Source organism: Trematomus bernacchii, unplaced genomic scaffold, assembly GCF_902827165.1.
Source record: "Trematomus bernacchii unplaced genomic scaffold, fTreBer1.1, whole genome shotgun sequence".
Taxonomy (NCBI): Eukaryota; Metazoa; Chordata; class Actinopteri; order Perciformes; family Nototheniidae; genus Trematomus; species Trematomus bernacchii.
The window spans coordinates 857,795-879,535 of NW_022987654.1; the positions used below are offsets into that span (position 1 = coordinate 857,795).

At 43.2% G+C, this 21,741-nt stretch overlaps 1 protein-coding gene across 3 annotated transcripts in view; it reads left to right on the forward strand.

Annotated features, from left to right (window-relative positions):
* The first annotated feature begins 393 nt into the window (after positions 1-393).
* foxp4 (forkhead box P4) overlaps positions 394-21,741 on the forward strand; it is a 91,920-nt gene continuing 70,572 nt past the window's right edge. For all 3 annotated transcript variants that reach the window (XM_034135020.1, XM_034135022.1, XM_034135021.1), the window contains exon 1: positions 394-993. The gene's annotated coding sequence lies outside the window, so the exon portion shown is untranslated. The remainder of the gene's footprint in view (positions 994-21,741) is intronic.

Sequence of the window (21,741 nt, forward strand, 5' to 3'; positions counted from 1 at the left end):
AAATCAAAGTGTTTTTAAATATCAGGCTGCTTCAGTTTGTGTGATCGTGCTTTGTTTCTGACGGTTTTTGAGCTCAAACTCTGTGCAGGCTAACATCTGTTCCTCTCTGCCTCCACAATAGCACAACTCAGCCGGGATGCAAAGGGAGGTCAAAAGATCAGTGCCTTCCCCTTACACGCACACGCACACACACGCGCACACACACACACACACACACACACACACACACACACACACACACACACACACACAACACACACACACACACACACACACACCTGGGAGAGAGAGAGAGAGAGAGAGAGAGAGAACCTCAAAACCGGCTGCTGTTTTCCTATTGTGCGCCAGGGCTTTGCGAGGATAGGGCAAGCGATTTGAAAAACGCGCACCTGCTTTAGAGTAATTACGGTTAGCGCAGCAGCAAACTGTCCCTCTCGCAACACACACACTCCACACTCGTTCACTCGCACAGCCCTAGTGATTCAACCCTGATTTCCAGCGAACGAGCAAGCAACAGACGGGATGCCAAAAAGTGAGGACCGGTGGAGAGCTTGTTCGCGCTGAAGAAGCCTCTCGAAGAGATAGCGAGGGGAAGCAGACGCAACAAAACAAGACGAGAAGCTGCGCGCTTTCTCCGCGGCAACTTGCGCACAGTGCCAGAGTTTTAGCGGCAGTATTGTTCTGACTTCACTCCAGAGGGGCCACTCCGAGGAGAGAGGACGCACACAAAAGGGAAAAGGAAAGGACTAACGAGCACGCTTTGTCGTTTAAAGTAATGGTCCTGCGGTCTTAGATCCTAGATTTCTCTGTCTCTCTCTCCCCTCTCTGTTCCTTTCCATTTTTCTTTTTTTGAGATTTTTTTCGTCGGTTTGTGTCCCCCTTTGTCGCCGCGAGAGAGTGGACGCATCGGGGGCTCGAGGAGCAGAAGCGGGGCTGTCCACATGGTCCAACCACTGGCGTGAAAGTTGACTTCTTCAGAAAACAAGAGAACAGGTTGATGCATTATCTACACTCTCCTTTCCCACTTTGTTTTAACCTTCCTCACTCTTTCCTCACTGTGTGCTTCCATTGAAACTCTCTGACACACACATTAGTCTAGTAAAAGGCAAAAACAACTCGAACTTCAACTTTTTCATCGCACATTGTTTGTGAAACATCTCCAAGTCAGCCTTAAAATATATTACAGTATTAGAGAGTATTATAAAGGCTGGCACACGCGGTGTTTCCCTCTTTGTGACTTCCCTCATGTTACATTGTAACTTTCTTTTCACCGGATCGTTGAATGCTAAACTTATCAGCCACGTTTTTAAATCCTCTTTGAAGTTTTCATCAATTTCTACAATAGAGGTGCATCCACTTTCTTGCGATTTCTTCCCAACTTCCACACGTGTTATACACAGAGTCAAACTGTGCTTCATTTCAAACGAGGTTTATTTTAATGGTCAATTTATCTGAACTCTTATAATTGATCGAAGCAGTTTAGTGCACTGAGCGACCGGTGCTTATAGAAAGTGTCATTGTCCGAGGAACAACACAAAGTGTCTCAGGTTAGGATTAACTAAAATGTCGGGATTTGAATGGAGGCAAGAATTTAATTTTGCGTGGCCATTATTAGCGCTTGTTAAGGGATTTGATAATAAACACCACCGTAGGTTATGTGGTGATCATTTTACACACCCGTGTGAGAGTGCTTTGTCATCGCTTTACCTGTTTAACTCTCAGCCGTTGAGCACTGTCTCCTATTATATCCATTTTGTTTTGGAAAATGTAACGATAACTTTTTTAATTAAAAAAGGCTCTAAATCCTTAACCGAGGATATACACCCCTTGTTTAACCATAGGGGAACATTCTTTTTTTGGGGCATTGTCAATAGGTCAGGGGACTTTCTTTTCAAACCATTTTGACTTTTGAAATCGGAACCGCGTTAAGTAGCCTCAGAGTTTTTTTGTTGTTTCCATATAATCTCACCGGATTAAATAAATAACAATAAAGGCCTTAAACTGAGGGTTTTAACAGCAGGACGTGAAGAAAAGTTGTTAAATCATAATAAAAGTTGAACGGATAATATTAAAACGGATCTAATTTGACAGTGATAATTAGTGCATTATAACACCGATGCGTTTGATTTATTCATAATTCACAACTGATGGCACTAAATAAAAATAAAACGTTCTATATGAAAACCTATACAAAGAGGCCCACATATTTAAAACAAACTTAGACAATGTTATACATTTAGAAATTAAGGGGGTTAAAGTCTATATGGAACCTCTGCATGACCCATGTTTTCCCTTTCTTTTTGCAGTCACAAACCGCCTGAACTCAGCCTACACCACAAAGGAAAATTATATTTTCTTCATAGAGAAAACAAGAAGTATTACCGGAACTATAATTTTTAAAATAACATTTTATAATGACATAAACAGATTAAAATCCACCCTTAATTTGCGGGACTGCCCACAACACAAAACATGTAACATCTACTTAAGTGTTGTTAAAAATAAGTTGTTATTTTCTTCTTTCCCACCTAAAAATAAAACTAAAGAAATCAAATATGAAACATCACAACATTCCCTCATGTCAGATGGACTCATGTCCCGCGTGATGGAAGGGTTCAGACAAAAAAGAGGGAGAGATGAAACGACAATTAATCGCTGTTAGTTGTCTGTCATTGAGAGAAAGCATACAGGCCGTGTGGGTGCACACCCTGACACGGGCATTATTGCCCCGTGATTGATGGGCGCCGGGGCATTTGGCATAATTAATTTTATTTACTGTGTCCTCTCTCTCCTGTTGTGTCCCCCCTTCCCCCCCCCCCCCCCCCACCACCCCCCTCCTGTCCTCTGTGGTGGCATTTCCGCGACGCGATGACACACTTTTAATTGCACTTTAATAGAAGATCCAGCGGGAATGAAAAAGCTCTTCATCACGTTTTATGACCTTGTCACATTTCTGGTGTCAGACAGGAAAGCAGGTATTTTGTGGTGGCTTCGAGTCCCAGGAGTAAGGTGTTTGCAGAATTAGGAAAAAAGTTTATTTCCCCTAGATGAATAACACATTCATGCGAAGCCTTCATAAAAATCTGCATCAATGTTTTAAATGTTTTTTTTAAATCAGCACATTTTGATCAATATCTGAATTTTAAGATTTTTTTATTTTTACAAAGACAGAAATGCAACTGGTCCACAATTTGCATTTCTGTACACCTGAATCAATTTTTATAGTGTGACAACAATTAGCACAAATGTAAGCTGACAGCATCTCACAGTTAGATAATTCTTAAATGCTGAATTTGCTGAAATGATTTTCCAGGAACATGGGGGGGAAAAATCCAGTTTTGACTTTCTTTAAAAAATTCATGTAGCTACATGTTCTTCCAGCTGCTTCAATTCTCTCTGGCACAGTGAAGGCTCGGCAGCTGACATGTCTCAAATACTGTAAAACAACCATGTTTGGATTTCCAACAAAATTCAGATTACTGAACAATTTAGTGAATTGTACATTTTATTTAAAATGGCCTGACAAACCTTCAAAAGAAACAAATATAAAGCTCAGGGAGAACAGCGAGACACTGCTGATAGGTAGAGGACTTTTTTTTTTTTAATGACTTCTACTTGAACACTGCAGCATTTACCAACAGTAACAGCTCATTGTAAAGTTATAATTTATGATGTGCTTTGCAAATTCATCACATCGGTAAAGGCTTTTCATGGAAATAAAACAATGAGATAAAAGAGTTTTTGAGAATTTGGTTTTAAAGGAGAGTGTATGTGTGCAGGAAGCCAGAGGTGTCAGAGACAGATTGACTCTCTGCTCTCTGTCGGCTATTGTGCGTCCGTGTGTTTGCCTCAGCATTGCCACCTTTTTTCATCTGACTAGCCTCAACACTTTTCCTTCTTTGCCTTTTTTTCCTGCCTCCTCTCGACAGCTGTGTCTTTTCCATGTCCTGTTTTGTTTCATTGTTTGTAAGAGTCGCTCATGTGCTGCTGATTTTTATCAGTTTCAGACTCTGTTCTCCAGCAGACAATTGTTTCTGTTATGCTTACTGACACATCACTTAAATTATGATTTTCAGCCCGGTCAGTGTGTGTGTGACTGTGTTCCGGTGTGTGACTCCGGCACATGTATGAGACCGTCTAGAGACGGGCATTAACGGCTGTGAATCTCATGCGCTTTAAAACCCCTTCAAGCAGGATTAAAAGCCAGCAACATGATTGTGTTAGTCCATAAACTCACTCAGAGAGTCCTTACCTCCAGCATGAGCGTGTGTGAATGTATGTGTGGAAGAGTGTATATATCTGAGTGCGGGAGTGTGTGTGCACAAGAGTGCTTTTTCTCAATTCACCTGTCCTGCTTGAGTGAAAATGGACAGTATTTGAAGTTTTAAATGTCCTGTGCGTCGGTAGCGTTGATGGCTCGCCTGTCCGTCTCTCCATCTCTCGCTCTCCCCTCATTAGAGCCCTCCTGCTCCCAAGCCCACAAGTCTGAGTGGGCTTTTGGCACCAAAGTGATGTTGAAGAGCACCCGTATACAACTCTGCTATACATGTAGGATTTGACCTGTGATGGATACTCACAGGTTTACTTCTACTGCAGCACTTCAGTGCATTACCTGCTCAAAAAAGCTGAAATGGTTAAATTGTCGATATCTTTTAGATGGGTTTTGAGAAAAGCAAAAAATGTCACTGTGCATGGAGCGAAAGCATAAAAAAAAGAAAAGATTGAATTATTGAAAGTGTTGATCCTGCAGCTTCCGTTACGGTGTGCGCTTTTGAGCTGAACATTTTTGGGGCTTTTAAATGTGAAAATGGTGTAGGATGAGCTATTCTATAGGTTGTGACAATTGTTTAAACATGTCTTAAAGTGAATCATATTATAATTTAGTACATCTTAGATTTCTAGGGATTTTCTTTGTGATTTAAAAAATTGAAAAATGGAAATCTACACGTCTCCATGTGTAATCACCGAGTAGCATTACAATAGCAATCACGGCTTGTTACCTCTTTAAAAATATGTTAATGAAATATAATTGACAAATTAATGGATTAAATGAAGGTGTTATGTATCAAGTGGGGGAGTGCTCTGGTTGTGTATTGAAGTGATTGACTGCACAGTGAAAGTGCCGCCACATTGCTATAGTCTGAGGCCTGATTATACATGTGGTTCTAATTGAACCTGTTATTCAGGAGAAGTCGAGGGCTGAATAGTTGTGTGTGTCTGTCGGTCTGTGCATATCATAAATCCCACACGTTTTCCAAAGATGAGATGTGTTTTTAATGACGGGTCAGAAGGCGGTGTCGCGCAGGAAAGTTGCAGGACAGCAGAGAAAATGGAGCGGGAAGATGCCTTTAAGTGGTTATTAGGAAGTTGACCACCTGTGAGAGGGAGAGAGAAATTCTTCCTTTGTTGTCCTTAGCCTTTTGTGTCTTTTAAAAGAGCTGTCATTGCATTTGTGATGACAGCAGCCCCGCTCGCAGTCCCAACCTCATTCTTTCAAATCTACGCACTTTTCTCCCTCTGATTGATAAGCTAATCATTTTTGCTTCACACAGTGGTTTAGCCTGTGGTCATTAACATTTCCATGCGTTTCAGATGAGCTTTTATATGTGTGTGTGAGTGTGGGGTGGCTCAGAGATGTTTCTCCATCTCCTCAGAGCACGGGCCCATTAACAGCTGATGGATGTGGGAAGGAGTGACCCAGCAGCTCAGAGCGGAAGAGACTGTTTCCTATGGACACGGGGGGGGAAAGGGAAGCAGAAGAGGGACGGAGCGAGAGATATAACGTATGAGTGAAAGGCTGGTAGAAGCGAAGGAAACGGCAGTGCGAGTGGGTTTTTAGGCGTGGGTCATTATAGCTGAGGAAGCATTAGATCAGCCTCTCTAGAGTACGCCTGGCACCTGAGGCCATGGCTGGAGCTGAAGGAGAATGAGAGCACAGATCGGGAAGTTAGGACCTATCAAGTGTGAGTCCACAGAGAGAGAGAAAGAGTCATTAGGTCAGCGGCAGAGCCAGGTAGAGCACATGAGATGGTGGGCTGAAGCCGAAGGAAATACCAGAGCAGTGTTGAAAGTGAGCCTGTTGTGTTCGAGCAGAGCGTCTTCTGTGTCCCCTGCTAACTCTGCATTGCTTCTGACAGCTGTATTTGTGTTATGGATTTTCCTTCACTCCGTCCCGTCTCCCTTTCCTTCTCCCTTGCCTCCCTCTCTCTCAGTAGTCGGCTCCCCTCCTCTCCATCGCCTCCACCCTATGACCTTTTGTAAGCACTTCATCAGAGAGCCGTTGGTGTTTTCTAAAGCGCCGCGACAAACTGACAGGGCAGCCGTCAATCGAGCGGGGGGGAACCGAGGGAACAGATCAGTGGAAAGCTTCGTTCAGAACAACAATGTGACTAAACTTTCTGCAGCACTGCTTTAATGTGTATTGAAAAGGATGGCTGTGAAGGGTAGGTGACAGCTGGGAAGCGCAAGACTCGCAGTGTTATGGATACACACACACACACACAGATGCACGCACACGCATTTTTGCACATTTCATAAACTGACTGTAGAGGCGCGTTACGCAGCTCTGGAGTGCTCGTTTGTCCGTGGTGCTGCGGCGGTAAAAATCTGCCGAGCGGACGAATGAGCGCTCTGATAAAATGCTGAGATTTACAGAAGAGGAGGAGCGCACAGGGAATCATATCCAGGTCCTTAAACACAACTTCAACCTGATTGATCTCAAATCAGTTTTTTATTGTCTCACATTTCCTGTTGTGACAAATAACACCACTTAAGATTAAGACATCTTTCTCATTTTGTTTGATTTCCCTCAATCCTGACTGACATTATCAGATCTACCATAAATCAGATTTATTTTAGCATTTTTTAGTTTTTGATTTGCATCAGAGGGTTTGAATTGCCTCAACCAGGATTACTTAACATTAACATATGGTGATAGGAAATTAGTAATGCAGTATTTTCCCCTTGTCCCTGTTCTTAGCCATCCTGGACCAGGGAGGTAATAACCATTTGTATGCATCTCATTATGTTTTTCTAATCCGTAAAGTATCGGGATGTTGGCTAACGCAGGCGAAAGTGAGGCTGGAGCGTTGGCGCACCGCTCTTTTATGGTATTAGTATTTATGGTATTAGTTCCGGGGGACATGGGATGCCTACTTAAGCTATTAGCATGTGAGGCGCTGTGGGATGATCCATCCCCTGACAGGACGAGCTGTTAACCAGTGTTAAACCAAATCACAATAGGCTGCCTGGGATGATGGATTGACAGAGCTCGCTCTCACTACTTGCTTGGGCCGCCCCTCGCTTCCTGCTCCACTACGCGTACGCTCACATGAAGATTTGTTCGCTCGGGAATTAAGTTTGTCCAAAAACTTTTTCAAAGAAATATAATTTTTTCGGAGTAAATATAATGAATATGATCTGGCCTATAGAAAAGAAACCACATGCTCTCTTTGTCTCCGTCTTGTGAACTTCTGTCCTCCTCCTCTGTTTCTTCTTCTTCCTTCTCCTGCTGTGGCTCTCAAGGTGAAGAGACTGTACAGGCTCTGCCCAGTGGGGTGCGGACTCTATGGCTTCTATAGTGCCCTTTCAGTGAGGGGAGGGTAGGGGGGGGGGTGCTGCTGCTGCTGCTGCTGCTGCTAGAGCCACTATCGGGAGCCTTGGAGATCACTCACAGACGGGAGGGATGCTGTTCTGCATGTGTGTACACTTCCCGTGTGTGTGTGCGCGTGCGTGTGCAACTACAATTAACTGTCAATCAACCGGTGACCCTCCACCTCTCTCCTCCTCGGACAGAATTCCTCGGGTTTTAGGTTTTGTTTTTCAGACGGCTGTCGGAAGAGAAGAAAAGCAAACAGGTCGTCGCTTTCCCAACTTGTGTGTATTTATTTTAGACATTTTATATTGAAGAGAAAACATGCTCTGTGTCATTATTTTTCAAGATTTCTTCATCTAAGCAGTATCTGGTAAAAAAAAAAACGAAAGCGTTCCCAGGCAGAGCGATAGAGTGCTGTGTTGTTAAGTAGTTGGAGCTGGTTGATCAGCGGCCGCTTTTTCCCTCTGTGGCTGCTCGCTGAGCATTGAAGCTCTGTTAGTGTGTGTGCGCATACACATGCACGCCTGTGTGTGGTGGGCATTGTTGACCGAGAGACATCTGCCACTAGATTATACCCAGCTGTTATCTGAATAATTGTGTAATCCCCCCTCCCTCACTCCCTCCCTCCCTCTTTTACTCCCTCCTTCCTTCCCTCGCTCCCTCCGCCTCCTGCTTTGCTCCCTTCTTGCCCCCACATCTCTTCTCTCTCCGACTGATCAGACGGGGAGTGATGAGTCTCTTCTCTGGGTGGCACTTTTTCTGGAGTCTTTATGAGTGTGTGATCTAACAAGTGTTTGTGTGTGAGTGTGTATCTCCGCGGCCTCTGGTCACCAATCGTTGTCTGACATTTGTAGAAGGATTTTAGTCCCCCCCCCTCCACCCGCATGCTCACCCAAACTCACGTCCCTCTCCTCCCCCCTCTCCCTGTGGCTCTCGGGGAAATAAAAGTAGCCTAATCCTGCCAGATCAAGATTGCTGTCCACCACAGCTTTACCAGCCTGTGAGTTAGAGCCAGCTCTCATGTTCCTGAGGAGCGAGAAGGCAGAGTGTGTGTGTGTGTGTTATTTGGCGTTTGGGCTGTTGGCCTTTGAAGCAGCTTTTGCTGTTTGCCGGCAGAACGCTGGTCAGGGGCGAGAGGAAAGGAAGGCAGTGAGCACAGAACAACAGGAATAGCGGAGCTGTTTAAAAGTAGGAAAAGGAGTGTATCGTTTTTCACTATTTACATTATTGACTTGGTGTTTAATCCAAGGTACATTTCTAATTATTTTAACAGGCTGCATATTATACTTTTCAAATTAATTTACTCTTAGCAACTTTCTGTCATTAAATAAAATGTTTTCTAATTGTTTTTTAACATATGACATTTAACTTCAATACATCAATTTCAAATGAAAAACATAAAGCCTTTTATTTCATTTCAACTAATAATAATACAAAATTCTAGATTAAAAGAGAAAAAACAGCATTCCCATAATACACTGCTTTCACATTCTCACTGTTCCCCGTATCTACAAAGACACAGCACAATGTTTTAAACACAGACATTTTTACTCCTTCCACTGACAATGTTGGTCGACTTATATCGAGACATTGAAAACGAAAATGTTATCAGTTATTATTTAACTTGTACATTTTTGAACGCATTGAGAAAGACGTTTATGTGTCACACATAAGGCTGCACACACACACACACACACACACACACACACACACACACACACACACACACACACACACACACACACACACACACACACACACACACACACACATATTTCTGGTCCGTGGTTGGTAGCAAAGTGTTCTTTTCCCTGTCGGAGCCCCGATAGTCGCTCAGTGTGAAGGACTCAACACTCGCTGTCTCTCTTTTCTCCTCCTCTCTTCTGGTGCACTTTCTCTCCTCCATCTCTTCTTCCCTCTCTCCTCCTCTCCATGTCATGCCCGTTGTCTCTAATTATCAAGGCTCTGTGTTCCCTCAGCCTCTTCATTACATCCTAGCTGTCATCACAGTTTACCTCCAACATTTGCTTCCTCTCCTCAGTCCCCATTTCAATAGGGTCATTTATTCTTTATGACCGAAACGACAAAACTCAATGCAAGGTCATGAGAAGCTCTCTCTGAGGAACTGTTTTTATTTTAGTGTGTGACAAATGCTTCACTAAATATACATTATTGAAAGATTCACAAATACATTTAAAAGAAATAATCTTTTTTCTAAATCTATTTAAAAAAATACTTTTTATTTTATTAAAGTATTTTGTAAGCAATTTCTCAAAAGAGACACATTGAACTATTCCTAATTATTCCGATTTGTAAAACTTAGAAGTGCTTTTACTCATTCAAATAAATATATTCAGTATGAAAAATGTTTATTTAGTACATTTTGTGATATTTAAAAGCAGTTTTTTTGTAAGTGCCTACTTGTCCCTGCACAAAATACTGTGCAAAAAAGTTATTTGCCAGATTCGCTGATAAACACATCATGCTAAGACAAACAATCCAGATTTCTGCTATTTTTAAGTAGTTTAACATTTGAATAACAATCAGAAAGTAATGGAGAAACCACAAGAATATGTTATTCAAGAACTGTGGGCATTTGTTATCAAAAGGCAGCCATTAGGTTGTTGGATTAGCAGACACCACAATGCCCATTTTCACAGTTAAGGTCAGCGCTGCCGTACGCAAACTGTAGCCCTAATCGGCAACTTCTGCTGCTGCAGGTTTCCATTGTCTAAAGGTCAGTCAGGAACAGTGCATTAGCCTCGGAAAGTAGTCAGCATAAACGAGGGAGGGGACCGAGAGAGGACCGAAGGACTAAAGTACAAAAAAGAGGACAGGAGGGAGGGTGAGTGGCAATGAAACCCTGGCATGCTTCATGGTGTCAGGCGGGCGTACGGCTTCGGGGGGCTTTGTGAAAAGTTTGCCTGCAAAACTTTGCTGAAGGCTGGGTTTGGTTTGGAGCGGCTCCCCCAGGGGTCCACTCACAGAGTGGGTGGAGGGGGGAGGGGGTGGGCAAGGGAAGTTGGAAACCAAAGAAGAGGAGGAGAAGGGAGCAGAGCTCAGAGAGCCGGCATGCCGTCACAGTTGTCCGTTGTTACGGCGCGCAGGCCCTTAGTCGCTGATCTAAGAAACACAACTCCTGCCTCACGCCCCCTCCTTATCCCTCCCCCTCTTCCCTTCCCCCTTTTTCTCTCCCCTTTCTTTCCCTCCATTCTACCTCCCTGTCTATCTCTCTTTTAGCTTTCAACAGCTCTGCGCTGCGGTTTGAGCGCCGGTTATTAACATACAGTCTGCATTAGGGAACAGTGGCAGGGCTATTTGCTGGTAATGAGGATAGGGGGCCTGTGCTGTATAGTAACTTGTTTGACCTCCGGTTGAGGGGTCAAGTTCATCCCGAGGAGGTGTAATTCTCTCCTTCCTTAGCCCAAACATATGACTGCACCCTGGGGGGATGACGTGGGGGGCAGGAGGAGCGGGCCGAGGTGGCTCTCTTCATCCCAAATTTGAATCTCTCATCCCATTCTCCGCTCTCCCCGTCCTCTCCCTCGTCCCCTCTCTTCCCACAGGGTTAATTGAAGGGGAAATTGATAGTTCTGTGCGGTAATTGTGGCTTTGAGAATTCTCTGTCTCCCACGGAGAAAGATGAGGGCAGCTGTACTAAAGACGAGATGACGTGTCGTAAGAGAGAGAGAAAAATATGGGGAGAGAGAGGCAGATGGAAGAGCAAATAGAAAATCCCCCCCACCCCCATTTGCTACCCTGGGGGTGGGGGTTTGATTGGTTGATGAGGGAGTGTTTTGATTGGCTGATGACGAGCTGAGATTTCTGCGTAACTTTACGAGCTGGGCTCTAATAATCATTCAATTCATTATCCAATCAGAGGGACTCACCACACTGCTCTGTATCCTCACTGATTCTCCCTTTGAACCCCCCCTCCCTCTCCATCCCTCCCATACCTCCCCGAGGAGTCGGGGATGGACAGATGAGTAGAGCGCGCTGTATCTGTTCGGTTCTGCTCTGCTGCTCGCTGAAGTAGAGAGAGACAAACTTATATTCCACTGATGCCAGAGCTGAATGGACTCTCTGCCTCCCTCTCTCCTTCAAGAGGGGCTTTTCTCTCCCAGGGGCAGAGCTTTATAATTAGTCTTCTTCCAGAAATAGAAAACTAGTTTTCTGAGGTGAAGTCACCCTCTGATGTGTGGGTTTTAAAGCTGTGAATTTAAATTGATACAGAACAAAGTCAAATCTATTATATATGCAGTATAGAAAAATCAATTTCCATCACAACCTGCAACATGATATTTTAACATTTTAGTTTTACAAAATATCCAAAATGAAATGACTGCAACAGAGCCGTTTTTGGCCAGATATTTTGTTCCTGTATTAGTGACAGCACGTCTTGTTTTAGCTCCCGGCTTAGTTGTTTAGTCTCAGCTCAGACCACCCCAAGGCTGTCACCCAGGCAACGTTGTATGTGTGTGTCTACGTTGTCTTTTATATTTAATTTTGTTCATTGTACTAACATTTGCCAGTGTATTCATTTCTTTCTTTGACTTATTCCCTGCCATTGATTCAGTTTTTTTCCTGCACTGTTTTTTCCACCTCTTGCCCCCGTCCCTCTCTCCCCCTGCCTCTCCTCACCTCCCTCCTTTGCTCTTCCCCTTCCCTCTCCTTTCGCTTTCTCTGTCCGTTAATGAGAACGTGTTAACGAGAAAGAAAGATCTATTGGGTATAGCACAATTTATCAGAAAGGCAGAGGTTTGGAAGAAAAAAAGGCGACGGGCCCTTCAAAGAAGTCCTATTCTTGTGGTTGTGAATGTTTGATGAGACAGTGAAAAGTTCCTCCTCTAACGTCATGGTGTCTGAACAGAAGAGAACAGAACCGTTCTAATCATGCCGCGCAGAAAAAATGACTTCCAACCCGATTTAATTAACTGATAAGAAACGGCTTCAAATTAATTTTTCAAGGATGTAAGATTTTGATTAAGAAACTCCTAAAAGAAATAGACGAATAATCAATTTTTTAATCAACTTACTCAAATGGTAACTGGTTAATATGATAATTCTAGCAATTAGGGCAAATATTGTCGAGCAGCAGTTTCTATGCATCCTGTTAAAGGAATTATAATATCTTTACATCTAATTATCATGGTTATTTAATTTTTTTGTATGGCTACCTCTCAATTTTACTATTCGTTTTTTCATCTGCCATTATAGGGATAATGAAATGAGAAGTTGGAAAGTGTAATAAGATGAAACTTTCATAAGGGCCAACCTGAATGGGGCTTTTCACGCACCGTGATTGGATAGATATTTAGGAAAAGGGGAAGGGGAGTTGTTCAGAAAGACATTATTTCTGCTGCTTTTACATGCAAAGCTGAGATGGATCTTGAGATGGATGATTCTTTTATTTCGTCAGCAGATTAAAGTAGCTAATAGCTCCTGGCTGCTCTGTGTGCCGCCTCTCTTATTCATAAGCAGGTATGGGCCCGGCCATGAATATGCTCACCGTTCCTAATCCACAAAGTTTCAAATCATCTATTCAGCTGGAAGAGAGAAAGAGGGAAAAAACAGATTCAGCTTTGATTGAAAGAGAGATTGGGCAGTTCACCTGCTAGCGGCCATAAAATGTGGATGTATGTGTGGACGTATGTGCGTGTGTGTTTCCCTAATTGGACAGGTATTGTAGTGGAGGTGAAGAGGGGCCAGTTGAAGAGGGGTGGGAGGGGGGGGGGAGCACAGAAAGAGCTGGCGGGGGGTTTGGGGCTTTAGGAGAGCAGCAGAGAGACCGGGTTCCTTACTTCAAAGAGGCCTTACAGCCTGGACAAACGCTAACCCCGCTCACATACCAGCGCAACACACACACACACTCCACATTCACATACGGTGGCTCTTTTGCCTCTCATGAGATGAATATCCAACCCCTCTCACACGCCTTTCTCTGCGAGTCTCGGCTCTATCCCTCGCTCCCTGCGCGCTGAACATCAGTGGAGTCGTACGTTCACAGGGAAATATTGACAAAGCGTTTGGAGAGATGGAATGGTTCCTTTAATTATATGCTGCTCTTATGATGCATGGTTGTTTCTGTCTGGCTGCTTACGCTGATCAGCTGAATAGGTATTCCTGGCACAAAGCCCCCGTATTGAGCGTACATATTCAATTAGCAAAACGCATTAGCAAAACTTGGCATTTGTTGTTGTTTTTTTCCCCCTCCTTGCTCTGAATTAATGGTTTTGATATGCTAATTAGCGGGTAATTTAATTTCAAAAGGCCTCAATTAACAGCAGCGTTGTGGACACGAGGAAGTTAAGCAGCGTAATCTAATTTGCATTAGTAACGAGCAGGGAGTAATTAGTCTCTAATTAGCCACTTCAGACAGCACTTGTGTTTACTTTCCTAATGAAGTGGAGGGACTTTTTTTTTTTACAGGGAAGCCTGCGTGTGTGTGTGTGTGTATATAGGTGTGTGTGTGTGTGTGTGTGTGTGTGTGTGTGTGTGTGTGTGTGTGTGTGTGTGTGTGTGTGTGTGTGTGTGTGTGTGTGTGTGTGTGTGTGTGTGTGTGTGTGTGTGTGTGTGTGTGTGTGTGTGTGTGTGTGTCGTGTGTTTGGTTCAAGGGGGGCACCAGAGGGAGAATGGCATATGGCTTACAGTTTGGCTCCAGTTACACACATGGGCACCCCCACACATACACACAAACAGGCACTTACACACAAACAAACACAAATGAACACACACACAGGTCGGACCCTGCTGTCTCATGTGATTGGGCGCACACTCACAGTAGTTTTAAATCCATTGAAACATGGCTATGAGCTTTCATACACACGTCTTAAAGGATTGATTGTATGTGTTGGAGGGGTTTTATCTCCCCAGTGTTTCCCCTGGTATTATTTTATGTGGTGCAATAGCTTGCAATATTTTCATATTTCCCTTTTTTTGTATATCCAGGCACTTGCTTCCAAATAATTTTTTTTTGCATTTTTGAAGCATATAAACTGTAAGTGATGACGTTACAAAATCGTGGTTGCTGGCCGGTCTTATGCAGGGTTTATTTCTGGGATACGGTTGCCTGTGTTGACAACCAAACAAAACAGAAAAAGGAAAAACAGACAGCTATAGATATTCAAGGATGGATAAACATTCACCTCATGGCAAAATGTGTTGTTTTCCTGTTGCTGTCTTTGAAATAATCAGAAAAAAATACCCCAATCAACACTTAACAAAATGGTGGACAAATTAAATCTTTTTTTTTTTCTGGGATGAGCTTTCCAACAGTGGGAACTTTTCCATTCGCAGCCGTGTCAAAAACAAGTTGAAAACAACAGGCTTCCTCCTGGGCTTTTTTTTTGGAAAGGAGATGGGGTGGAAGGGTTGCAGGGGGAGCAGCATAGCGGGGCTTTAGGGGAGGGGGGACAAGCAGCTGCCCTATTAGCCCAAATCTGTTGTTCAGAGGAGGTTGGAGGAGGGTGGAGCAACACCACCAAATTTCCACAAAAGAAAGCACACACTGTGTTCTTCACTTTGTGTGCAAAGAAGGCTAAATTCTCAGATTATGCCACAAATTAACGTCTGCTAACCTCCAACACCTCTTTGGGTGTAGATCTTCTCTTAATTTTTACTCATAATCCAGTGCAAAGGACAGAAGAGACCATGGGGACCCCATTAACTACTCTGATGGGAAGGCGGTTTTCTAAAGGCTTTTCCCTAACCTTCCCATAATAAGAGAGGTCAGAAAGTTGGGTGACTTCCTGCTGCAAAGAGCGGGGTCAAAGCGCCGGTTGGCAGAAGGAGTCAACACTCAGCGGACATGACACACACACACACGCACACGCTCACGCACACGCACACGCACACGCACACACACACACACACACACACACACCACACGCACACACACACCCACACACACACACACACACACACACACACACACACACAAACACATTGAATGGACGGTGTCCCATGACTAGTGCAAAACCTGTGTGATTTACACCCACCAAGAGCAGAATCTGGAAAGAATTCAATAAATATAATGAATGAAGGTGCTACAGTGATTATGAGCCTGTTTCCAACACTGACCTCTACCCATAAGCACATACACACAGATTTATAGGCACAAACAGCCCCACAAATGCACATACACACACAAACACTGACACGTACACATCCATAAAAAGGCAACTGATTTACAAATGAGCTGACCTGTGTGTTGGCCTTGCGCTCAGATAGGCTCACACCCCCGCCAGGATGCATAAATCACAATGGACATGCATATGCATGAGCATCTGAGGAGGTGGGATAAGTGTGTGTCTGCATGTGTGTATGTGTGTGTGAGCATTAGCCAGCAGCGGCGTTTGTATCGATCATTGAGGCTTAGTTAAGTGCCTTTTATTTCATTGAGTTAAAGTTAAGGGCCGTGGACAGGCCTCTCTTCTCTGTGTGTTGCTTTTGAATGGAGAGAGAGAAAGAAAGAAAGAAAAAGAAGAAAGGACTCTTAACTGTTATTTTTTCCCTCTTTTAGTGGCATCCGGGGATAGCACATCACATTAATGGAACCTAGATGACGTTTCACGTCCCTTCTCTCTCTGGAAGAAGTGGTTTTGGTGTTGGACCTTTGCCTGATGTGTGTGTGTGATGTGAGCTGCTTTAACCTCCTCTTGTTTTATGGACTTATACATGGCTCTGGATCTCACTGCTGCTAGATTAATTTACACACCACTCACACATGCTTGCCAAATCTCCCTCTGTCTCTCTCTCTCTCTCTTCTTCCCTCCTCTCTGAAGACAGAGCAGAAATTGCCTGGTGAGGTAAATAAATTACTTCCATCGATTGCTGTAGTTGAAGAGTGACTTTATCACAGTTTGACTTGTCCAGATACAGATCAGCATGTGACAGCCTGTGTTTTTTTTATAATGTGTCTCTGTGTGATTTAGTTTACGTGTGTTGGTGTGTGGGCTGTGAAAATCTGTGTAAAATCTACCTGATGGATATCTCAATATATTAAAAGCTATTGCTAGAGCGACTGCATTGTCCATATGCTGTGTGTGAGCATATGTGTGTGTTAGAGGTTTAATTGAAACAGGCCGCGGTGTGCATATTAAAAGCAGATGAATAAGGCTGGCATTACTAGGTGGGATCTTACAGCCCACCTTGTGTCCAGGTGGGTTGTTGTCTGATTGAGTTTATCTGCCTCTCTTTATCCATCAGCACTGGTCACTGATAGGAGCAGCATATAGATGACTTAATGATACCATCCTCTGATTGCATATGTTTTATCTACACCGATGTGTGCATACGGTTAAAACGTTCAGCACACCTTAACCCCCGCCATGCCCCAGATGTCACTTCTCCGAAAGAGGTTAAAAGTTCACCAAAAAAATCCAAGTGCAGAGGCTATGTGTTTTTCTATGTGTGTGCCGGCTGAGACACATGCTGTTTTAATAGACGCTGTGCTGACGTTACTGCAGAGGCCAAGAAGCCACCGTTAAAAAGAAAGGATTTGGAAAAAGAGCGAGAAAAGGCCTCATCTGTTTGCATTAAACAGTGGAAGAACTGACCAGTGAAGGAGCAAATGAGCAGCAGACGGCTAAAAGATATCTGCTTTTCTGGCTACGTCCCTCGCTTCAGATTTCCCTCCCTCATTTTCTTCGGGCTAGATTGCTCACTTGGCTCCCTTCTTTTGTTTTTTATCTATTTTTTTCAAAAGCTCAATTTTTCTGTTACAGTAATTCTTCTTTATATTCTCTTCTCTGAAATAAAGACACACATTTTCTTTGTTTTTCATTCACACTGACACACTCGTCTTTCCTCATGGTCTGTCTGTCGTCCACACTATCAGGTTCGTTTCTGCATCAGATCGACTCCTGATTTGAGAATTAATTAGGCAACGCGGTGGCGTCAGGGTTGGGATTTTAGGTTTGTTCGCTAGCTATTTTAGTAGCTAATTACTGAGGGGGAGAGTGTTAATTGGAATTCTCTCAGATAATGTGAACTCCTCTTCCCCTTTTTCTCCCCCGCCTCCACTAGAGTTTAATAGAAAACCACAGCACTTAATAGACCTCTCCTTCACAGTCGGCCCATGTTTTTAATCATTATTTATTTTAATGTTGAGGTTTCTGTCAGTAGATCAGCTGACGCATTTGTAGACAGAAGATGTGTGGATTTGACGTCATTGTGTGAGCTATACTGAGTAATCCTCTCAGACTTCATCAGGATATTGAGTCCTTTACTTTACCTCTCACTGGGCACAACAATACAGAGACACAGAAATCAGCAATATATCACACAGAGAGAAATAAGCAAAGAACATGCAGGTTTATTTTTTATGCACAAAAAAAAGCTTCGGTTCACAGAAAGATCCTCACGAATGCATGATTAATGTTTCATTGCATTTATATTCTTTGAAAAATAAGTAATAAAAAACATAAATTTGATAAAACTCATCTTAAGGGCTTACTTGATCTTTTTATTCATGTATTTTATGCTTAACACTGGTAATAATGAACAAAACGGGCCTAACCTGCATTTTGACTTCGCACTTTCTCCGTGGCCGGCGGGGCTACAAATGCTAATTCAGTCGTGCGTAAGTAGGGGGATAAAAACACAAAAAGAGATTTTAATTTTAAAGAATGTTTGAAATGAAACAATAGTTGCATTTGAATGTTGTTATAATTGGAGCGAATGGCTGGCTGTATAAACAGACTTCAGTTGCTGGCGTAGGAGCACACACTTGGGGGTCTTTCCCTATCTGTGCTCTGTTTAAAAATTAAAACCAGCATAAAGCAGAGAGAGAACTAAATTAATATACAGTGAGAGAAGACTAATCAGAGATCTGTGGTTACATTGTAATTCCTCTGCCGTCCTAAACTGTGACAAAAACATTATTTAACATCTTTACCTCCGCTACAGCCTCCCAGCGCACACACACAAGACCTTACAGTATTTTAATATCACTGCTTGTATATTCTAATCCTGACACCACTTGAAATATAATTCCTTCTCCCATTTTAAATCACGGATGTGAAATTGCATTAAGGCAAGAGTGTGTGGGCATGAAAGCAGCGATGTTAAATGGACATATGAATGCAGGGGTGAATCCTAACCTATTAAGTACTTTCCTTATTATTTCTGAAAGTGGAGCGTGATAATTAGTTTGGTAGAAATCCTATAGTGGGGTGGAGGTATGGGTCTCAATAGTTGAGCCAAATTAATTTCTTCTGTCACCTTGAGCATATGTTCCTCTTAATAGGTTTAATTTATTTCACGGTGATTATCTTTTTTTTTTCAACCACTTGAATGTGATGCACATATTCACGGCAAAAAACCACTTCAACCGGTCCACGTGAATGGTACATTCATAGCTAAATATGATAGAGGGCTGCACAACGTCATTACGGCTTGGCTTCTGAGTCTTAGATCTGAGAGATGGCACTGTGCCGTTTTCCCAGGGGTCCCTGCTGCTGCGGCCCAGTTGTCATGTGATCCATTTGTCTGGCTAAGAGCTCTGTTTTTCTCAGGAGTCACTCCAAGTATTTTTGTCCTAAAAGTTAACAATCATTCCTGATGTTAAATCCATCAGGAACCTCCATGTGCCACGAGGTCGCTTTAATAATCTCCCCTGTGTGTGTGTGTCTGTGTGTGTGCTGAGGTTAGGTTGGACCATGGGAAAGTGGCATACCTGAGCGGATTACAGTGATCCCAAAGGACACTTTTGCGTGGGACAATATTCAAATACAAATTTCTTGTAAATTCAAGTTCATCGCCATTTTGTAACACCTCCGGCAACTCAGTGTTTTTCTTGGTTTAAAAGTAGACTGTGAGTTTGTTAGTTTAGAGCATACCTTATAGGCCTGCACTTGAATGTGTGTGTGTGTGTCTGTGTGTGTGCCTGTGTGTGTCTATGTGTGTCTATGTGTGTCTGTGTGTGTCTGTGTGTGTGTGTATAGCCCCCCACCCCAATGTGAATGGTTTGTTTTTGATCTAGCAGGGATCACTCTAGTTGCCCTGTCTGGTTTCAACTTACACTGGTAAATTACACCCAATCACTGAAATTACATCCCAAAGACTCTGTTTGTGTGTGTGTGTGCGTGTGCGTGTGTGTGTGTGTGTGTGTGTGTGTGTGCGTCTCCTCAGTGTTGACGTCATCTCACTGGGATGTACTGGATGTCAGCTTTGATTAGGCCGAATGTAGTCCAACTGTTATTTTGTGTTTTCCTCATTTAGGGGAAGTAAAATGGAAATGCAGCTGTTTAGTGTATGTGTGTGTGTCTGTAGTCAGGCATCTGCGCAAATGTATGTGTGTGTGTTAGTGCTCCATAGAAATGTCTGTGTTGTTTGTGGTAGGGAGTGCGTAAGAGTGGTTGTCAGCTGGTTAAATGTAAAGACAGCGCGCAGAGTGAAGCTGAAGCGCAAAGTCTCTGTTTTATTCGAGCAGCTACGGTAAGGGAAGCTTGATGGGACAAAACTCAGACAGAAAAGCTGTAGTCTGCCAATTAGCGCACCAGATGTCAGTTATTGTTGGACCAGGATTATGGCAATAACTGCATTTGGCCAATCGTGTGTCTGTGTGTGTGTGTGTGTGTGTGTGTGTGTGTGTGTGTGTGTGTGTGTGTGTGTGTGTGTGTGTGTGTGGTGTAGTGTGTGTGTGTGTGTGTGTGTGTGTGTGTGGTGTGTGTGTGTGTGTGTGTGTGTGTGTGTGTGTGTGTGTGTGTGTGTGTGTGTGTGTGTGTGTGTGTGTGTGTGTGTGTGTGTGAACAAACCCTGCTGTGATAGATTTTAAACAATCTTCTTTGGGACTTACTCCTTTCTTTATTACTCTTCTGGCACCTGCAATGTTCTCTTTCTGTGTAGTTTTTCAGCATTTTGGAAATGTAAACACTTCTAAAATACATCCAGATGTTACCAGCTGTGCTCCGCCACCACAAACACTGGGCAGGGACTGTGTGTGTGTACGTGTCTGTATGTGTGTGTTTGTGTGTGTGTGTGTGTGTCAAAGACTCCTTTCCTAACTATTCAATTACAGACAGACAAAATGATTGCCTGATTTTGTCGTATAAATCTGCTTCTTTGTCTGAGTGTGTGCAGGTTTTCAGAGAGAGTGTGTGTGTGTGTAGTGTGTGTGCTGAATAAGACTATTGTAGCCGTTAAAAGCTGCTGCAGGCTTACATTGGCTGAATCAAAGGCGCTATTACATTTGGAAAAGTCAGAACTGATGCAGTGTGACAAAGACCGTGATTTCATAAAAACATTGACCTTATGTACGCCCCATTATCTCTCCTTCTGTTTCTTTCCCTTCCCTCTCGCTCCTATGGACACACACATTCACATAAAGCAAGACTAGCGCTTTTACAGCAAAGCTCCATTAGGATTTGTCATTTCAAGAGATTGAACTGAGTTCAACCACTCTGTGTAGGCGAAGTTGAGAAGGGTCTAATTGTGAGGTGAATGGTGTTAATGTTTGTTTACGAAATGCCCTTTCATACATACTCACACAATACCTTCTAGGATTCTAATTAGCAGGTGTGTTCCCTACCTCTTATAATGATATTATTACTGATATTATTCTCCATTTCATTTTCACACATACTCCCCTACACACACACACAGACACACACACCTTTCAACAGGTGAACAGTTTAAATGTCAGGCTCACGCTGTTTTAGTTGTATCAGCATACTGTATTTGTGTGTGTGTGTGTGGTGTGTGTGTGTGTGTGAACGTGTATTTGTTTATGCACTGTGGCCATGCTTAAACCCAGCTCCTTGGGGAGTAATTATAGAAGAGCTTTTCTGGCCATTTTCTCTCATTAGTGTGAATATGGAGAAAAATCGCACAACCTCAGTTAGTATCCATATGCGCACACAAAACACACAAAACACACTGAGACTTTGTGCAAGGCAGAAGTCCAGTGCTAGGGCTGATGCTATGACTTAAGTCTGGAGGTACGTGGTCCACTTCTTTTCCCACAAGTCTATTTCAGCCCGTTCTCCTCTGTATACATACATGCCATGTGTTTGTGCGTTTCTCGGGTTCGACATAGAGCATCTGGACTTAGAGACTCAGTCCTTCAATTCAAACTGCAGGTTGTTTGTTTGGGTTCGCCCTTACAAACACACCATTAGGTCAGAGGACTATTCCAGGCTCTGGCC